Here is a 6,078-nt window from a genome sequence, read left to right as displayed (position 1 = left end):
TACCATCTCCCTCATATGGTCTCCCCAGTGCGGTAGTTTTATCCCATTCAGATGTTTATCTTTCCCTTCCCCAGATCAGTATCTTGTCCATTTCAGGAGGCTCCATATATATTGAAAAAATGAATATAGGTCATAGATTCCCCCCTCCCTCCCCACCACCACCCTGTTTTGTTTTGTTAAGTAGAAATCAAGGATCAGAGAAGGTGTGTGACTTACCTCTAGGTCGTTCAGCAAAACAGACAGCTCACTACTTCTTCATGTAACTTCCAAGGTGTCTCAGAACATAAAAGGGTTGGTGATCCAAGGGTAAGGACATCTGGGTCCCCTTTCCTTAACTGCACGGATCCCCTATTTCGGGGACCAGCAGCCAGCCCCGTTTCCAGCGAGCACATCTGGTTCCCCGGATGAGCAGGGACGCAGCGCCCTCTTCCGGGCTCTATAGGTAGCTGCGCTTTAGCGGAGATTCTCTGTCTTGTCCACACACTGGAATCCCTAAGGGTGAGCCTTACAAAAATCTGCAGGGGCGCCTGGGTGGCTCAGTGGGTTAAAGCCTTTCTGCCTTCGGCTTGGGTCATGATCCCACTCCCCGGGATCTCTGCTTGGCGGAGAGCCTGCTTCCCGCACTGTCTGCTTCTCTGCCTACTTGTGATCTCTCAACTTTATTTATTTATTTATTTAAACCAGTGAACCATTTTTTAAAAGATTTTATTTATTTATTTGAGAGAGAGAGAGAGAGTGAGAATGAGAGATAGAGAGCATGAGAAGGGGGAGGGTCAGAGGGAAAAGCAGACTCCCTGCTGAGCAGGGAGCCGGATGGGGGATTCGCTCCTGGGTCTCCAGGATCATAACCTGAGCGAAAGGCAGTCGCTTAACCAACTGAGCCACCCAGGCACCACCCCCATCAAATTTAAAACAAAAAATTTGCATGTTCAGTTCTCTCTCTAGAACAGTTAAATTAGAACTTTGGGGGTGTGACCAAGCATTGGTATTTCTTAAAGCTCTGCAGGAGATTCCAATGTTCAGCCGAGACTGAAGACCACAAATGTAAGGGTTAACTTTTCTTTAAGATTTTATTTATTTATTTGAAAGACAGAGAGAGAGAGAGCTCCAGCAGGCACAAGGAGAAGGAGAGGGAGAAGCAGTCTCCCTGCTGAGCAGAGAGCCCAATCCCAGAACCCTGGGATCATGACCTGAGCTGAAGGCAGATGCTTAACCCACTGAGCTACCCTGGCACCCCAAGGGTTAATTTTATACGTGAAGAAATTTCCTAGCCTAGAATGGAACCAGCAACCGCGGAGGATACAATTCCCCTGAAACATTCCCCCCCACGACTTTTTCATTAAAAAAAAAAGAAAGAAAGAAAGAAAATCGATCACATGAGTCTTAACCTGTGTTTAAGAATCCCAGAAGTTCTCAGAAGTTGAGGGAAGGTATGAAGGTACCCTGAATGTCTTGGTGACAGGCTGTATTTGGGCAAGTCCAAAGTCACTGTTGGATCAAGAGTACTATCCAGAGGGAATCTGCTTGAGTAAAATGAGCAAATTATTTTCATTTGGTTCCCAGAGTTTCGTCAGGTTCATATGCTCCGAACAAGGACTCTGAAACTTGAACATGAACACAAAAGCGGTCGGTCAGCTCATTAAAACGGGTTGCTGGGCCCCAACCCTCTGGATTTCTGCTTCAGTAGGTCTAACCAGTCCCCTGGACCACACTTAGAGAACGACTGGTCTGAAAAATGACCAGACTGACACCCCCTTTCAAGTCTGCACCTGGCCCAGCAGCACGTCAATCCTACAGCATCCTAAATAGTCCTCAGAACAGGTACACAGGCAGGCAGAATGATGCTTTGACCGCGGCAATGATGATTTATAAATGCAACGCCCATTAAGTCCTATGTGTCAAATGCTGCAGGATTGGGAAGGTGGAGGTGGAAGTGGGGGAAGGGGTGCGGTCCATAGTGACAGGACTGGGGTTAGTGGGCTTACTCCCACCAAGCCCAGCTCAAAGGAATTCTGCTATATAGAAGCTGCAGCCTCTGGGGCTTTTTATTTTTCTGATATTTTCACTCCAAGAATGGGAGGGTGAGGTCCGTAAGGTGGGTCTGGGGATATTGCCATTCACAGTCAAGATGCCAGCATTAGGCCATCTGTGTTGTCTATCTGGGGACTATCAACTTCTTTGCTCGATTTTATATATAATTTGCTTGATTAATAAATATAAAATATAAATATATATTCACATATTATTACATTGTTTATAATATTTTATATTTTACAACTTATAATTTTATATTATATTTTATAGGAATATACCTTTATAATTATTAATTTTATATATTTACTTATATATACTATATATGTGTTTGCATATATATATAATTTATATATAAGTATATGTGTAAATTATATATATATAAATTTTATTTATATATATATATATATATAAATTTTATTTTTTTTAAGTGATCTCTACACCCAGCATGGGGCTTGAACTCACAACCCCAAGATCAAGAGTTGCATGTTCCACTGACTGAGTCAGTCAGCTTCCCCTGCTTGATAATATATATATTTTAACATTTATTTATTTTTGAGAGAGAGAGTGCTCAAGTGGGAGCAAGGGAGACGGAAAGAGAGAATCTTTTTTTAAAAACGGTTTTATTTATTTATTTTTTTGACACAGAGAAAGAGAGATCACAGGTAGGAAGAGAGGGAGGCAGAGAGAGGGGAGGAAGCAGGCTCTCTGCCGAGCAGAGAGCCCAATGAGGGGCTAGGATCTTGAGCTGAAGGCCGAGGTTTAACTCCCTGAGCCACCCATGTGCCCCAGGAAGAGAGAATCTTAAGCAGGCTCCAGGCCTAGCATGGCTCATCTCACAACCCTGAGATCATGACCTGAGTCAAAACTGAGAGTTGATTCTCAACTGACTGAGCCACCCAGGTGCCCCCCTACTTGATAATATTTTTAACCATCATTGTGTGTAGTTACAAAGGATGTATTGTAAATATTGATATCTTGTTTTTTAAAAGTGTGCTTAAATGAATGCAGTGAAGTCTAAATATCATAGCAATTTGATTATGAAAAACTCTTACTGACAATATTGAGTTTTACCTGAGTCCTGTGCCCCTGGAAAAAAGCAATGGTTAAGAAATTCTCGAATTCTCTTGTGTTCTGGAAAGGACTTACTTCAAAGAAACATCCTGTCTCATTTGACTGAGGTAAGACTCATGGCTTCTCCCTTAGTTTACCTTGAATGAGGCAAGGCAGACACTCCAAATGTCCATTCCTCGACTCCTCAGTGATTAGCCGAATTGCCTGGCACACTGGTCAATCAGAACAAAATGCTTGTTAACCAAACTTTGGCTAAGCTTCTCTTCCTTCTCTAGGGTCTTCAACTATGGCCATCCTCAGTCAGAGCCAGTTTGCAATTCCTCCTTAATGACCCCTCCAGAGAACAGGCCTCAGAGGAAAACAATTTCCCAACTGTTCTAAGACCTACCATCTGGATCTTGGATTAGGCCACTCCTGTCCATCCCTCCTCCCCATCCCCATTCTTTCTAGCCTTGTCTACTCCGCCCCATAAAAGAAAGCCATTTTTGGGGCACCTGGGTGGCTCAGTGGGTTAAAGCCTCTGCCTTTGGCTCAGGTCATAATCCCAGGGTACTGGGATCGAGCCCCACATCGAGCTCTCTCCTCCTCGGGGAGCCTGTTTCCTCCTTCTCTCTCTGCCTGCCTCTTTGCCTACTGGTGGTCTCTGTCTGTCAAATAAATAAATAAATAATATTTTTTAAAAAAAAGCCATTTTCGCCTCAGTGTCAGGTGTGGGGGGCACCTTCTGGTCAGAACCCTCCCCCAGGACTATAGTTCTCCCCTGCCCCCACCCTGCCCCCCAAAATCATTTCAAATAACATCTCTCCTTACTAAATCCAGATCCATTTTTCCTTTACATTATATGCAACATTCTTTTTCCTTCTTAAACTTCTATTTCCATTCAGCTGCTATGGAGCTAATCCCAACCTAAAAAGTTTTCATGCTTGGCAGTATTTTCTGGAGCCGCCAATCATACCTTTCTGTCACAAAATTGTGTACATAAATTTTGATCTCCTTAACTCTAAAAAAGTGTTCTGTGACCCATCAAGTTCTAGGTGTTCATTTTTCTCTCCTAAATGAGATATTGTTGCGTTTTCAGTACAAGTGATCAAATAACAAATAGGTAGTATTTCATTACAGGAGAGAGCCTCTTTAAACATAAAAAGTCAGTTTTCATTAGAAGCACTGTTGAAGGGGCGCCTGCGTGGCTCAGTGGGTTAAGCCTCTGCCTTCACCCTAGGTCATGATCCCAGGGTCTTGGGATCGAGCCCCACATCGGGCTCTCTGCTCGGCCGGGAGCCTGCTTCCCTTCCCCTCTCTCTCTGCCTGCCTCTCCCTACTTGTGATCTCTGTCTGTCAAATACATAAATAAAATCTTAAAAAAAAAAAAAAAAGAAGCAGCACCATTGAAAATATGTCTCTTAAGAAGGTAGGTGGAGCCAGTTATTTTTCCAATGAGTTTGTAGGTACAGGGATGAATTTTAATTTTTCCAGGAACGAGACAGAGTTTGGGCCTTTTGTAAGCCCTGATAAACATTGTCCACATGAAAAGCAGATAGAAGTGGAAGGAGGTTGTTTATTCTGTCAGTGTTTCTCAGTTCTTTTAATTCCTGATAATTACTCATTCTCAAAAAATATATATTTTAAATGACCTATTAGCTGACAACATGATTAAATCCTCCTTGGATCACAGGGAAAGTAAATCAGAAACCATCTGACTTAGGAGTGGGTTTTTTGCCCACTCATCAGTAATAAAATATTTAGAACTGCCTTCTTGGGACACCTGGGTGGCTCAGTGGGTTAAGCCTCTGCCTTTGCTCAGGTCATGATCCCAGGGTCCTGGGATGGAGCTCAGCCTTTATGCTCAGCGTGAGGCCTGCTTCCCTCTCTCCCTCTGCTGGCCTCTCTACCTATTTGTGATCTCTCTCTGTCAAATAAATAAAAGCTTTAGAGCTGCCTTCTTGTTTTTCCTCCCTGGCACTATAATTTCTTCTTCTTTTTTTTTTTTTTTTAGGTTTTTAAAAAAATTTTATTTATTTGACAGAGAGATCACAAGTAGGCGGAGAAGGGGGAAGCAGGCTCCCTGCTGAGCAGAGAGCCCAATTCGGGGCTTGACCCTAGGACCCTGAGATCATGACCAGAGCTGAAGGCAGAAGCTTAACCCACTGAGCTACCCAGGCATCCCATGGATGCTATTATTTCTCTAGGTAAAGCAGCAGGGGCAAGATTCAGCACGAGTGTGTGCATGAGACTTTCCTTTGTAAAGCTGGAAACTTGTTATAAAAGCGGAGCTCGTTATAAAAGGGGAGAAGAAGGCTGAACCTCAAGTACTCCACGCTTGTGCTCAGGTCCAGCCTCATGGGAGTAGAGGATCTGGATACTGAGTCCCTGAAAATACTCCTTGCCCCCAGAGTTATATCTCTCACAAAATGTCCATGTCTGAAGACCTTATGTCCTCTTCCCTACCACTCTCTGTCCTATCGCTCTTGTCTCCTAAGGAGCTCTGGAATCTGTACCATCCTCTCCACCATGCTGACCCCCAGGATCTTATCTTGCCTGAATGTCCGCCATCACCCCCAATCCCTCTTCCTCCAGACCTAACCCATTCTTCCCTGCTGGGCAGCCAAAAGGGAGCTTCCCCAAATGCAAATGAACCAGCTGGGATTAAACTCCTCCTAGCTCCCCAAAGCCATCAGAAGTCTGAGTAAAAGGACTTCATCTCTCTAGTGGCCTGTCTTTTGTCCTGCTTCCCTCAAGTCTAAATTCCAGTCAGAAGTAGCAGATTCCTGGATGCAGGTACCCCTGGCCTTCTGGGTACCTTTCCTATGCCCTCTACTTGCAAGAGGGAGCTAGGAGGACTCAGACCGCTTTGGTAAGGGTCTTTGGATCTTAGCTTGTTTCTTCTTAATTTCTTTTAGTGTCAATTTCCTTAACTGTAAGACAGAAATAATAATAGTACGTATTTCACAGGGTTCTTGTGCAGATTACATACAT

This window comes from Mustela nigripes, chromosome 13, assembly GCF_022355385.1.
Source record: "Mustela nigripes isolate SB6536 chromosome 13, MUSNIG.SB6536, whole genome shotgun sequence".
NCBI lineage: Eukaryota > Metazoa > Chordata > Mammalia > Carnivora > Mustelidae > Mustela > Mustela nigripes.
The sequence above is the reverse complement of the archived record's forward strand: the minus strand, read 5'-3'. Positions refer to the sequence as shown.